The sequence below is a fragment of the Pistacia vera genome, unplaced genomic scaffold (genome assembly GCF_008641045.1).
Source record: "Pistacia vera cultivar Batoury unplaced genomic scaffold, PisVer_v2 Contig880, whole genome shotgun sequence".
Taxonomy (NCBI): Eukaryota; Viridiplantae; Streptophyta; class Magnoliopsida; order Sapindales; family Anacardiaceae; genus Pistacia; species Pistacia vera.
The window spans coordinates 20,545-36,218 of NW_022196757.1; the positions used below are offsets into that span (position 1 = coordinate 20,545).

Genomic DNA, 15,674 nt, shown 5'->3' on the forward strand with positions numbered 1-15,674 from the left:
TCTGTAGCATTGTTGAATATCTAGTGTATGAATTGAAAGGAATGCTCTTTTGCTGTTTAAACTTTAAACCAACGTCTAAATTTAAACAATGGGTGGGAAAATGTTTTATGTATAATGGCTTGCATTTTATTGCTCTCAAACATGTCAATTCACATAGCTTTCCTTTCCTTTTATTCAAAATTATTTTGTCCCCCACTCGATTAACTTCAGAATAAAACTATGTGCACTAATTAATGTGTACTAATTTAAGTACTAACATTGGAAATTTGAAATTTTCTCCAAAAAAAAATTTAAATTTTCAATATTAATACTTGGATTAGTACAAATTGGTTAATGCAAATAGTATTACTCTTAATTTAAGTCAATGACTATATATTTTCACATGGCTTCTGGGCCCACCTTCTCTTCTTTCAAAACTATTTTGTCCCTTAATTACGATGTGTATTGATTTGGGATATTTAGAAATTTTTTGTCCTATGAGCATGTGCATAGAAGACTTTTCTTTTCCCTATTACAAATGCAGTTTATTTATGAGTTGATTACAATAACTATATGTGTTAAACTGATTTATAGAGACAAACTGTGTTGTTATGCAACCTATTCTTTGATTTCGTTAATTTTGTTACCCGATTGATTAAGTCAAGAAAAGTTGTATTTATTTTGTAATTACTTGTTTGTGTTGCTTATTTAAGCATGTAAGTTTTGGGGGAGAAATTTGGAACTGTAATTCATCTTGATTCTTAACCTGATAAAAGTACTAAAAAAATTAGCTAATTTTCTCATCAAAATCTTAAAAAAAAAAAAAAAAAAAAAAAAGAGGTGCTACATGTACAAACTAAATATATAAATTAATGAGGGTAACCTTCTACCACGTGCCAATCAAATTTTTTTTTTTTTTTTATATATATTTTCAATAACAATAAAAAAAATAAAAAAATATAGTATTAAGCTTAGTTTATCTTTCAAACACCCATGATTCACCAATGAGCTAGTGTTTTAAAATCATTATATCATTTTCTCCCTATGTGGGATCATATACGTGTCAATCTTATTCTTATCCATGATCAATGGTACTGATATTAAATTTAATTGTTATGTCAACAGTATAATTTCCTATAATTTTCAAGTGATGGAAATTAAAAGAATATCTTTGTTAAGTTGTCATCTCATCTAAAAGTTTAAGGTAATAGGTAGGGTTTCAACATATATTAGATCAATAGGCTCTTTCACATCAAACTTGAATTTTTCTTTAGTTTTCTTTATCTAGTTTGTATGTGGGGATTCGAACTTCAGACCTTTGGTCTTGATATCATGTTAAGTTGTCATCCCATCTTAAAGCTTAAGATTTTTTTTCACACCCCATACTCTATATTAGTAAATTTATCATTAATGATTGAGAAGATAAACCTCATACACCCCATCCATCTCGTTGGATAGCAATGGGTATGTTTGGTTTATTATTTTGGATAGGATTTTGGGGATAGTATTGGGTTGTTGGATAGGGGAGTATTACGAGGTAAACTTTAAAAATTTATGAAAAAGTCCTTAGATTTACTAATTTAATTAAGACCCTAATATATAAAATGACAAAAACACCCACACCACCTGCAGTGCCAGATTCCGGCCACCATCGCTAGAATCTGGCCGAAAAATTTCATTACGACACAGACCAGTTAGATCTGTGCTGTAACGCGTCGCTATGTCCTTTTCCGGAAAGGTCAGATCTACGAATTGCTATGGCTGCGACAGCCGGAAAAGGCTGAAACGACGGCCATCTCGTTGGATAGCAATAATTCTAAGGAAAAAAAAAAAAAAAAAGCAAATTAATGGTCCAGCACTTGTCTTCCCACAGCTTGCTCACAGGAAATAAATTCTGTAATTGGCTATAGTTCATTAATGCTATGAAACTAGTATGTACTGCACTGATATTTATATATTTTACATAACTTTGGGCCTACCTTTCCTTTCTTTCAAAATTGGGATACTACACTGGCAAACAATTTTCATCAACTTTCTCTCATAAATGTGACGTGTCAACTCACAATGGATCTTACTTGCACAATAATGGGTTTTTTTGACTAAATACGAGCTAACCAATTGCGAGTTATTACGTCGTGTTTGTGAAAAGTGTTTGCCAATCTATCTTTATTTTTCAAAATTATTTTGTCCTCTACTCAATTAACTTTAAGCCGAGGACTAATATATTTCACATGGCTTTTGGGCCTACCTTCCTTTCTTTCAAAACAATTTTGTCCCTTAATTATGACGTGTATTGATTTGGGATATGTAGAATTTTTTTTTGTTTTCATATGAATGTGTGTATAGAACACTTTTCCCTATTAGAGAAACAGTTTATTTAAGAGCTGATTACAACAACTCAGTGTTCAACTAATTTATAGAGGCAAATTGTGTTGTTATGTAACATATTCTTTGTTTTCATTAATTTTTGTCTAATTAATTAATTAATTGTAAAAAAATATACAACCGCTATATACTTGTTTGATCTATCATTTCTGAAATAATGATGAGAATGGTCAAAACTCCCTTAAGCTGCATAATTGAGTTTCAGGAAGATGCTCTGTTTTAAATGCTTTTCAGTAGTCTGCAAATGTTTTCCACCTCAACTGTTAAAGCTGAGAGACAAACAATAATGCATTACTAACCATATTAACCATCAGACAATTGAAGAAAAAGGAAATGGATCCAACAAACAACTCATTAAAACTTGAAAACGGTATTACTTATGATCTTGCTTCAATGTTCAGGCACTTCGAAATGGTGAAGGATATTGTTTAGTTGAACATGAAACTCGAGACTCCATTGCAAGCTTTGTTTTCAAGGGAAAGCCAAGGGTTGTAATGTTGTTCTTGGAGACTTAATTCATGGTTAGCTACAAAACTTAACAATGAAAACGGAAGATCATTTTTCAGGCATCTTGATGTGGTGAAGCCTATGCTGATTCTGTACTCTTCGTTGATGGACTTTGAAGAAGATGGATCTAATTTAATTGCTCCACAAGTTGCCACAGAAATGGGAGACACAGATAATATCCACAGTTTATTCCTAATCTGGAACAAATGATGGAGCTGATGAATGTTTTTTGTCTCACTCATTTCAGCTGGCATGATGCAGACACTGTTCAGACGTTCTTTGTAGCAACCATGTCTAAAAAGAAACAATAATATATGCATTGAACAATGCTTATTATCAATGACAAGTTAATTTTTCGAGAAAAACAGAAAACAAAAAGGATATAGAAATATTGATCTGATGGAAGCTCACCAAGCAAATGTGCAAACCAGATATTGGACACTGGTTTCATCTCGCTTATTTTCATTTTGTTCCTAGAATCTGTGACCTTATGTATATTTCCTCTCTTGATCAGTAACAGATATTTAGATTACACACATAATCAGCTTTTGCAGCACATCAATTCTGCATATGAAGAAAAAACAACATAGCCAGTCAAAATTTTCTGTGAAATATATGCTTTTTAATGAGAATAACTATTGATCTTTTGGGAACATACAATTTGATTCCTTTTCCTAATCATTTAGATTGACTTCTTCTTCTCTCGTCTATTGTAGGGCAAGAAACTGCAGTGAGACAAGAAAGAAATATTTGTTTAGGTTCTGCTTATTCAAAATTTTCAATACTTCAAAAGTACATGCTTTACTATCGTCATTACCACTTAATTTCTGAATCTCTTTTGGAATGTAAGTTAGTGATACAGAGGCATTTAATAAATGCCTCAAATTAACTCATTTTTCCAGTCCTGAGGTAATTCCTGTAGCATTCACACTAATATCTAAAGTGTGCAACACACAAACTTTCAGGTAACTTTTCCCCAGAATTTCTTTGTAGAGTCTTGTTAGCATGACTGGTAAATTGATTCTGCATTTTTAAGGGAAAAAAAAAGAACTTGTCACGCAATGGAATGATTTAGTTTCAAATAACCATCAATAAATGAAGAAAAAAACAGAGCATTGAGAGAAAGTATCATATAACTAACCTTTTGAGTCCAATGACCAATTCTAGGAAATTTTTTCCATGTATATATGGGACCCAAATTAATCTTATTCAAGAATGTAGGGCGTATATAGATCATAATTTATATATATAAATTATGATCTATATACACCTATATATATGCATTAACTTAAGTCAATTTTAATTTATTCTATAATTTTATAATCTCTATAGAGTATTGACGGGCCGTAAAGCATTCAAAAACCAACAATAGGCCTTCTAAATTAAAAATATCATATTGTTAAAAGAGGCACACGATCATATAAATTAAACATGAAGAAATTAAATGAAGAAATATAGAGAGCTATAATGAGAAAGTATAACTAACAATTACTGTCTAATGGCTTAATTAATCATATAACCTTCAATAAATATTTTCTTTCATATTGAAAGTTTATTAACAAAAATGCATAATTGCATTTAAAACTACATCAGGTAATTAACTTATGGCGTCAAAGGATTTTACAGACAGAAATTAGGGAAAATTGAGAAGCTTCCTTAATTTGGTGCTTTTGAATGTTAAAACCTGACAGAAAATTATGTATCTTTTCCAGTGTAATAAATTGTGCACCATATAGAAACAACAAAAATATTTATATGATCATTTGGGACGAAGTCTCTCGTCCTATAATTAATCAGGAAGCACATTTGAAATGATACAAAACATTTATAATACACAAAATCTAGTGTACCGAAATAATATGCTGCATTAACTAATTGTTTGAACTTAATTGAAAACTATCAGAGAATTGAATACAAAGGAAATGGCATCCAAGGCTTTTAGAGGCAATTGCTAACAAATTTAACTCATTACCACTGAAATACACTATTACTTACAATGTCACTTCAAATGGTGAAGGATATGGTTGAGTTGTATACTGACATGATTGGAACACAAGAAGCTCCAAATTCCATTGCATGAATGAAAGCTTGTCATCAAGGGAAAGCCAAAGGTTGAAATTCTGCTCTTCCATGGTTAACCCTGAAGATGAATGTGCACATTCCATAGCCTGCGGACAAGGGCATCTTGTTTGATGGAACAAATTAATGACGGAGCTGGTGAATGTTTTTTGTTGATGCGGAAACTGCTCAAAACACATTAGAGTTGTGTCCGAATTCTCCTAGAAGAGAAAATAAAAATGGATTTTATCCATTGTGCAGGTTGTATCACAGGATATTCTTGGAGATAACAAGATTGATTTTCAGGGTTGACCAAGACCAAGCTCTGCAATACAATTACAAATTGCATTCGGAGTTTCAATCCATGAAGATAAACTTGCTTCACAGCAATAAGATCAATTTATTCAAATAATCAAGTTTCCATATCAACAACTGAAATTACATGCGAGAGAGTGTACAAAAATCATGTTATAGCTTATCAGTTGTTACATACCGTAAGTTTCTTTGATTAGATTTCGCTGTCTGGCATACTCATGCCTACCATGATGCTGGACTTGTCACCAAAATGCATCATTGGATGACCACTTACTACTAAAACCACACTGTGACACGAAATAGAAACTATTATATAGGATTAAAGATATTCTGTATGTGAAGCATAAATCCATTCCCTAATCACAAGTTCTTTTCAGCAACATTGGTGAAAAAAATGATATATGCTCATAAGATAGTGTCTATCGTCAGTAGCAATTTATTTTCAAGAAAGATAAAAAGCATGAAGGAAATGCAAATGTAAATTTCAGGAAGCCCACCAAGCAAATGTGAAACCTAGACATTGAGTTCTTGAGTATTTTCTCTGCTGATCAGTAACAGAGTATTATATTATCAGCATAGATAGCCTTAGTAGCAAATCAACTGCGTGTGAAGAAACACAGGATAATAAGCTAGATACTCTGTAATAGTATTTTTGATTAAACATAAACCAAAGAAGAAAAAAAAGAGAGAAGTTACCAAGCATAACTAATCAATTTGATCTTTGGGGCAGAAACACAATATTGTTCCTTTCTAGCAACTTCAAGTGATAATTCTCCATTTCTGAGTAAAGTCATTTAGAATAACTCCTTCCTCCTGTGGTTGGTCCCATAATCACCCTCCCCTGTATTTTAGTGAAAAAAATTGCAGTGAGACAAAAAGTATTTGTTTTGGAACTGGAAGTTGAAACTTTAAATATAAAGATCCATGCCTTAATATTAACAATACCACTTAAAAGAACAGGTTGCAACCTTAAGAAGTAAGGAGATGTTATGCTATATATTTCAAGGCTAATTGCCTCTGTCAATCTTCTCCAGTATGATAAGAGCTCCTGTCATATCTCTGCTTATAGTCTTTTGATTTCTTCAAAAATATTTAGGATACATTAAACTTGGTCACTGCATCAAAGCTCACAAAGGTAAAACAGAGACCTTATGCAGAAAATCAAAAACAGAGCTCACAAAGGTAACAGAAATGAAAGATGTTATAGCAAGTCCTCCTCTCTTCTCCTGTTGGTCACTTTCTGCTATCTCTGTCCTGTACATCAAAAAGCATTATGGCCACTTCGAAAATTAAATTCCTTTTCCCATTGGAAAAACTCTAACTTGTAACATTGATTCATTATTATTAGCATTGACACCGGAAAGTGAGCGAAAACTCGCCTGGAAGCCGAAGATTCACAATATGTAAGCCAAACCTTCGCCGGAAGATGAAAGGTCGCACGAAGGAAGCCCAAACGTCCCCCGATTCCGTTATATCTACGGTGGAGATGATGGTGGAAGATGAACCGGCACAAGGGGAGGTCAAGGGTGGCCCAAAATGGCCGGAATCCGGCGAACGGTGGGGGTTTTTCGGCTGCCCATCTGGTTTTGCGCAACTTCATTTATTTATATAGTAATCCAGGTAAAATTTGGTCTCTGCACGACTGAAAAGTGACAAAATAAACCTTATAGAAATATAACAGTTTACCCCCTGAACATAATTAAAGGGACAAATTCAGCCCTAATCAATAAACCACAAGGTCCACAACCTAATATCGACTTTACACAATCACAAAAATTTGTAAATTCATTAGAATGTGATTTTCATGAATAAAACCATAACCTAATATTAATTTACACAATCACAAACATTAGAATGTGATTTTCATGAATAAATTCTTAAATTTGTAAATTATCCCAATATAGAAGCTCACCAAGGACTATTGATACAAAATTAAACTTATTGTAAATTTTCAAATTGTTGTGCTGTCCTGTCTTTTAAGCCTCTTGGACTAATAAATTTGTGCCTCTGAATGAACATTGATTGAGTATTAATTAAAGAATGTGAAATCCAAGGATAAACGACTATATGGAAATCCAATGACCAATCACCTGGGGTTTCTCATATCAGACATGAGTAGCACCAGAAAAGTCATTGCATCTGTGAATACCAGACTTGGGTCAATTTTTTCCAAGCCTGCAGAAACAGTAAAGAAAATTCAGTGATTACAACAATGAACATCAAACTTAACATTTTTAATAAGTAATTTTTGAAAAAACAACAATAAATAAGCTGAAGTGATTGAACATTTAAGTGATTACCTGTGGCTAGTGGGTTGATATTTATTGCTTCCGTTTGACCCATTTATATTCCAATATTGATGGTAGGGATGTGAGAGATCTTGGACCAGTCTTCTCCTGTTCCTTCTTTGTATCGTTCTTCTAGAATAGGACATCCACTAATCTCCAATTTTTTGAGTGTTGTCCTCTGCAGAAGGCTGTTTGGCGGTGCCTCTAATCTGTTGCAGTAACCGATTCTCAAGGTAGCAAGACATGGCATGAATCCAATATGTTCTTCTTCTTCTTCTCCTTTCTTTGTACTCTCGTAAGTCCACCCTTCCCATTCGTCTAATCCCGAAAATTTGAGTTGTTTCAATTTGGGGAAGAAAGCAAAGGATGAAGAGGCTCCACTATCAATTCCCCAAAATTCATTATCCATTTTTTTCACATTTCTCATGCTATCTATAGATAGTTCTTCAAGGGATGACAATTCTCCCAAAGTATGCAAATTCTTGCAGTTTAGGCAACAGTCAAGACTTAAACTCTTCATCTTGGTTAATGACGTCTTCCAAGTGGAGGGGAAAGTTCTGCCTGCGTAGTATGTAATCGACAACCACTCTAATTCTGGAGGTGGTTGTAAAGCTTCAAGGACTACTTCATAATCCTCACACGATTCCCCTTCTTCAGCAATTTTCCAGGAGACCATATCCCTAAAGAAACCAACTCTTTCCGTTCCCTTATCGAATTGCAGATACAAACCGGTAAGGTATTTCTTATTCTTGAGTACTTCTTTTATTTTACCATCACTCACATTTGTCATATTTCCCAACCCTCTTATTCGAAGGCTCCCTTCAAGATTATTCAAATTTTTAATTCCTTCAAGACTACATGCTCTGCTATCATAATCACCACCACAGCTTATAACGAATTCTGATAATGTTTGGAGACTTGTTAATTTCTCAATCCCTTTTGGTGTGCAAAGCAACGACGATGTCTCATTTTTTAAATGCCTCAAATTTACTAATTTTACTATGCCACTAGGTAATTCAGTTACGCTACTCCAAGAAATATCTAAAGTGTGCAAATTATATAATTCACACAAACTTTCATGTAATCTTGTGATAAATTGCCCACTAAAATCAAGATATCTCAAATGTCTTAATTTTTCTATCTCTTTTGGAATCTCTGTAACTTCTCAAGGAAAAATATCTGTTGTGAACTTCAATGCCCTTAAACATGTTAATTCACATAACTTTGGCAAAACATCACTTGACAATGAATCGAAATACTCAATCACAAGACTACGTAGACTTTTGACACTACAAATGGACATGGGAAATAGAGCCCCGCTATTAACATTTAACATTAAATGACGAACATTTGTGTTAGAAAATGGATCATTATCACCAATATTGACTTCTATAGCAAGACATTCACCATTACTCAAAAATAGTGCAAAGTCATGCACTATATCATGCATCTTATAGTCCCACATAGCACCTCCATAATCTGATGAAAATTCTTGGAAGAAAGATCGTGTTGCTAAGTGGTGAAAATACTCTTCTCCTATTGTCTCTAACTTTGTATTTTTTTCTAATCCCAAATAACCTTGTGCCATCCATAAATTAATTAATACGTCTTTTCTTATAAGGTAATCTTTTGGAAAGATAGCACAATAAGAGAAACATTTTCTTATCGAGGAGGGCAAATCGTTATAACTCAACATCAAAGGGGATAGAAGACCACTTTCAATCTCCTCTAATTTCCACATCTCACTATATAAAACACGTAACCATTCATCTCTAATCCTCTTAAAATGCAAAAGACTCCCGATGGTTTTTGTAGCAAGAGGTAACCCCTTGCACTTCTTAACGATTTCCCTACCAATTTCTTCTAATTTTTCACTCTCATGAGTAGGTCTTTTAGAAAGAGCTAGACTCCTAAATAGTAACCAATTCTCATCAAAGGACAATACTTAAACATTGATAATATCAATTGAATTCATAATATGTGCAACAGACTCTTTACGAGTGGTAATTAAAATTTTACTTCCATGGAGACCATTCTTCAAACAATGAAAGAACGGTTCCCATTTTTTGTGATCTTCATTCCATAAATCATCTAAAATAAGAAGAAATTTATTACCCACAATAGAGTTATGAATACGTTGAAGAAGAGATTGTAGATCTTCTACATTAGGAGTAGGAACTTTTAGAGCTTCAATGATCACTCTAGCGATCTTGAACTCATCAAAAAGATTTGATACACACACCCATATTATTGAATTAAAATGGCTCTTTACTTCATCATTATTGTAGGCAAATTGAGCAAGAGTTGTTTTTCCAATTCCTCCAATCCCTACAAGTGAGATGGTTTGGAGGCTTTGTTCTCTACTCTCACACAATAACTTGCGTACTAAATTATTCTTCTCAACATCTCTACCACATATATCAGATACATCAATAAAAGAAGTAGTTTGCATTGGCTGATAATCAGGTCTCTCATTAGCTGGAATGACATTAAGATTATAATCACCTTTTTCTTTTGCAATAGCATCTAACTTCCTATTTATCTCTGCTATCCTAACTGCAATGTCATGACGTAAAACAACTTCTTTGAAGCCAAAGCAAGGAGAGGAAAAAAAACAACATACCTTCTTCTTAGGAGCAAGAGCATTATGAACATATCCTCCCCCAATTTTCAGTTTCATGATTTCAGTGTTCCACTCATCCAACACATCTTCCACGTCATAGCATGCGTCTTTGAGCCGATTCAGCCAAACTCTCACAGCTCTATACTTCATCTGTTTTTGGTCTGCATCAAGTAGCACAGCTTGAAGATTGTTCTTAAGCTTGTCTACTTCTTCGTCAACGTCTCCAACTAGCCTCACCTGTTCTTCTATGAAGCCAGCAGTTGGAAGTAGAATTGATCCAGCGCTCCAAGGCAACCGAAACTATTGCTTCAGCCATACTCAGATATGATCAATAGGATGAAAGAGAAGAAATGGAGATATTTGTTTCGTATGCTTTTGTGTTATGTGAATGCTGCCACACATATACTGTCCTAAAATTTATTGCATATTGCAGGAGTCAACCAAGTGCGTTGAATATTGAAATGTATTTTAAATTTTTTTTTCCAATATGTGTGAAAGTAACGTAATTGTTTCATTAATTGCGTTCAATTCTTTGCCGTCAAAATTCTTCGTTAGTTTTAACTTTTAACAGGATAAAGGGTAAAAGAGTAAAGGTCAGTTTTATAATCCTGAAGGGTTAATACTCTGACACCCCTAAAACTCACAAAATAAAAAACTTCACAAACGCCCTGCTATCAGTTTTTTCTTGTAAAATATGAGAGTTGACCAATTTTGACTAAACACGGTTGTGAATTTACATTGATTATATTTTGAACTTGACTATTTTACCCTAAAATTGATTAACAACTCATTTTTACATTTAAAGAAAAGTAAATAATTAATATTTTTTCTTTAAATTCCTAAATAATTCTAACCCTCAGCCTAAAATTACAAATATTTAACTAACAAAAATTAAAATACTTTTAAGAATTTAAAAAAAAATTAAAATACTTTAAAAAAAAAAAAAGCTAAAGTCTAAAAATTTTGTCCAGATGTAACTTAGCAATGGGTTTTTTTTTCTAATTTTTTTTTTTTAACTTTCTAAAGTTTTGCAATTTTTTTTATTCTTTTAATTTTTGTGTAGATAATTCTGAATTTTATTTTTTCCAAATTTTTTAATTTTAACTTTTTCACATTTTTTATTTTCATTTTTTTAGATTTATTAGTTTTTTTTAAAAAAATATAACAATTTTTAATATTATATAATAATATTTTTTCTTTTATGTCTAACATGTAAAGGGGGCCTCGCTTGGTTGGTCTATATAAAATTTATATTATAAACAATGTCATGAATTTAAAAAAAAAAAAAAAAAAAAAAAAAAACCCCTCAACCTAACCCACTCACCCACACTGTCGCTACTCTCTCCCTCCATATCCCACAATCTTCCTCTTTGTCACCCATAGTCGCCGCCCCTCTCTCCCTCTCTAACCCATTGCCGCCACTCGTATCAAACCCCATACCTCGCAACTGCTAGTCCTCTCTCCCTCCAAACCTAGATGTCTTTGGCCTGACTGTCTCGAAATCCCCCAACTTATAAGTTAAAAGTAAATATTTAAATTAGTCAACTTACAAAATTCTCTCTTTTTAACTATACCTAAAATTTAAATTATACATAAACAATTTATAATTTTTCTTTTATAGAAAACCCAACAAGGATAAATAAAAAAAAAAAAAAAAAAGACAAATTAAACCACTTATAAAATTATTTCCAAGTAATTGTACATGAAATTTCAAATAATTCAATAGATTTAACTCTCAAATAAATCGACAATATTCAAACTGTGAAATTCTATTTACCTAAGAAAGATAAATCTGCCAATTTTGAAAACTTCCTTAGTTCCTGATCCAAGAAAAGTACAAGGATCGCAAGTGTCATTTAACAAAATTCTGTCAAAACCAACAGAAAGTTACTAATCGGTAGGGGGTTTATCAAATTTTTCCAAACCTCAGGCGGTTAAAATAATCCGAAAGCATATGGTAATTGCACAAATGATGGGATTAATGAGCTATTATATTAAATGTAATTAATCTGACAATGGAGAACCCACCCACCCCATTTTTTGACAAATGATAGCATATATGATCAATTTTCTTCTACTTTTTCTAAATAATTAATTATAATCACTATAGTCCAAATTCTGGCATTTTTTTTTTCATGTATGTCTTGAATTTTAGTGCTCTCGATTAACTTTGAGCTAAGGACTAATATATTTCACATGGCTTTTGGGCCTACCTGCCCTTCTTTCAAAACAATTTTGTCCCTCAATTATATTTGAGATATTTAGAAAATTTCACTGTAAAGAATTTTCTCCATCTATGGGACCCAAATTAATTTTATTCAAGAATGATGTGTATAAATATCTTTATGTTGAAATTAAGATAACGCGTAAGATATTTATACGTACTATATGTATCGTCCACATAATCAGTGGTCCCGTTTATATGCCAACCACTAAAATTCTTTCATATCACGAAGCATTAAATTCGATGACTATGACAGAACATGTTTATGTCTTCGACTCAGTTCTAAATTCTTTCATATAATTAAATTCTATAACTTAGCATAATTTGAATGGTGTGTAATTAAACTGACTATTTCCACTACAAGGAATATTCAATGCAGAGGCTCCGAATCATAATTGGAACTTATGTTGACATAATTTGACTTTAACAACCTAATTTCTTTTTTTACTTAATTTTAAAGCAAAAGAAAAAAATATTGTCTTAAGTTAAGTTATATACTCCCTCCGTTTCCAAATAAGTGACGCTTTAGCTAATTGCACAATTTTTTATGTATTGATTTTTTTAATGTAAACAAAAAGAGAGAGGAGGCGTGGGCATACAAAAAAGTGGAGAGATAATATTGAGGCAGACACGCAGAGCAAAGAAAGAGAAAGAGAAGAGATGTGGGCCATCGCAAAAATGAGAGAATAGAGATATAACTGAGACAAGACAAGCGACACTTATTTAGAAAAAAATTATACCCCCAAAACGTCATTTAAAAAAAAACGGAGGGAGTATTTATTTTAATGAAAATTTAAAATTCTATTATCTTGAAAAAGTCATATCATCGCAATAAAAAAAGTTGGTTTATTTAAAATTAAGCCAAGCACTATTATATTTCACATGGCTTTTGGGCATACCTTCCTTCGTTTCCTTTCTTTAAAAACAAATTTGTCCCTCAATTATGATGTGTATTGATTTGGGATATTTAGAAAAAATTTGGCCATTATTATTTCATCCGCTGCTAATGATAATGATATTTATATATATTTCACGTGACTTTGGGCGTACCTTTCCTTTCTTTCAAAACAATTCTGTCCTTCAATTATGATGTGCTATTGAGTCTTATACCAACTATACACGTTAAGCTAACTGGTTTATAAGAGAGGTAATTCTCTCATTCAACAAGGTTTTTTTGGGTGAGAAGTTAGACTCATCTCATATTCTATCATAGTATCAGAGTCAGGTTTAGTTAAGCTGAGTGCTTGACTAGTGGCTGAGCAGTTAGAGTCAGCAACTATCTCATCAACAAGTATAACCCAACATATGAGCTTGACTGTGAGTGGGAGTGTTCTACCTCCATCAACATGCATGACCCAACATATAGGCTTAACTGTGAGTGAGAGTGTTAGAGTCCCACACCGATTACACACGCTCAAGCCCTTATTTGGTTTTGTTTTGTTTTTTATTTTTTGTTTTTTGTTCAGAGCCTTATTTGGTTTATAGAAGGGGGTAATTCTCCCATTCAATAAGATTTTATTAGGTGAGAAGTCAAACACATCTTAAATTCTATCAGTTATTATTCATACTAGAGGGGGTTTGGTTTATAAGAAGAGGCAATCCTCCTATTCAACAAAATCTTATTGGGTGAGGAGTCAGAGGCATTTCAAATTCTATAATTTATTATTCATACTAGAGTGGGTTTGGAAAAAGAAGAAGAAAATTGGTCAAAAGATGCTCTTTCAAATAGTAAATTTCTAGGAAATTTTTTCCATGTATGGGACCCAAATTAATCTTATTCAAGAATGTAAGGTGTATATAAATCATAATTTAATTGTTATATATATATATATATAACAATTAAATCATGATCTATATGCACCCTATATATATGCATTGACTTAAGTCAATTTTAATTAATTCTATAATTTTATAATCTCTATAGAGTATTGATGGGCCAACGTTCACAAACCAACAATAGGTTTATAAAGGGGGTAATCCTCCCATTAAAAAATGCCTTATTTGGTTTCCTTTTTTTTTTTTTTTTTTTTTCAAAGCCTTATTTGGTTTATAGGAGAGGGTAATCCTCCCATTCAATAAAACTTTATTAGGTGAGGAGTCAAACTCATCTTAAATTCTATCAATTATTATTTATACTAGAGGGGGTTTTATTTATAAGAAGAGGTAATCCTCCCATTCAACAAAGCCTTATTAGGTGAGGAGTCAGGGCCACCTTCAAATTCAATTGTAATCCAATAGAAAGTACTTGCGAAGACAATAAATATTTTCTTTCATATTGATAGTTAAAGTCATGAATAGAAAGTCCTACTAACAAAAATGAATAACTGCAATTAAAACTATATCAGGTAATTAATTTTATGGGCTCAAAGGATTTTACAGACAGAATTTACGGAAAATTGAGAAGCTCCCTTAAGCCACATAATTGGGTTTAGTGAAACTGCTCATTTCTAATTTTAGTGCTTTTGAATGTGTAATCTATTGTGCACCATAGAGAAACAGCAAAAATATTTATGGGTACGTTTGGTTTAGTATTTTGGATAGGATTTTAGGGATAGTATTGAGTTATTGGATAGGGGAGTATTACGAGGTAAATTTTAAAAATTTATGAAAAAGCCCTTAGGTTTACTAATTTAACTAAAGACCCTAACATATAAAATGACCAAAACACCCCCACCACCTGCAGTGTCAGATTCCGGCCACCACCGCCGGAATCTGGCCGAAAAATTTCGTTACGACACAGAGCAGTCGGATCTGTGCCGTAACACGTCGTTATGGCCTTTTCCGGCCAGATCCATGGTGGATCTGGCCGGAAAAGGCCAGATCTATGGTCTGTTATGGCCGTCGACAGCCGGAAAAGGCCAAACGAGGGCCATCTTTGGCCGTCAGCGACGGCCAAAGATGTGGCCGTCGTTTTCGGTCAACGACGGCCATTTCTTTGGCCGTCGCTGACGGCCAGATCTGGCCGTTTTCGGCCAGATCTGTGGTGGATCTGGCCGGAAAAGGCCACAGCGGTGAACTTTCGGCCATTTATGGTCGGAAGTTAGGCCGTTGTACAGATTCCGGCTATCACCGACGGTGGTTGCCGGAATCTGACAAGTTGGGTTGATGGGGGTGTTTTTGTTAATTTTTAAACTTTTTTTTAGGGGGTATTTAGTGAAATTAATAACCTTATGGGGTTTAAATGTAATTAAAAAATAGGGTAATATTTCTGGAATAATGTGCCAAACATTATTTGGAGAATAGGATCCAGAATAGGGATAAAAATAGTAAGCCAAACATGCAGTATATGATCCTT

The 15,674-nt window shown here is 33.1% G+C and overlaps 1 long non-coding RNA gene across 6 annotated transcripts; it reads right to left on the reverse strand.

The window, feature by feature from the left end:
* Positions 1 to 2,490: 2,490 nt before the first annotated feature.
* On the reverse strand, positions 2,491 to 8,652 carry LOC116119295. Of its 6 annotated transcripts, XR_004126382.1 has the most exons (11): positions 7,545 to 8,652; positions 7,335 to 7,419; positions 6,213 to 6,886; positions 5,941 to 6,085; positions 5,742 to 5,844; positions 5,423 to 5,531; positions 4,867 to 5,254; positions 3,689 to 3,894; positions 3,530 to 3,596; positions 3,283 to 3,435; positions 2,491 to 3,165 (listed from the first exon to the last, which is right to left on the reverse strand). It is a non-coding gene; the product is annotated as an uncharacterized LOC116119295 (long non-coding RNA). The 6 variants fall into 6 exon arrangements; XR_004126383.1 differs by lacking the exon at positions 5,742 to 5,844; XR_004126380.1 differs by having other exon boundaries at positions 5,423 to 5,844.
* Between the last annotated feature and the right edge of the window lie 7,022 nt (positions 8,653 to 15,674).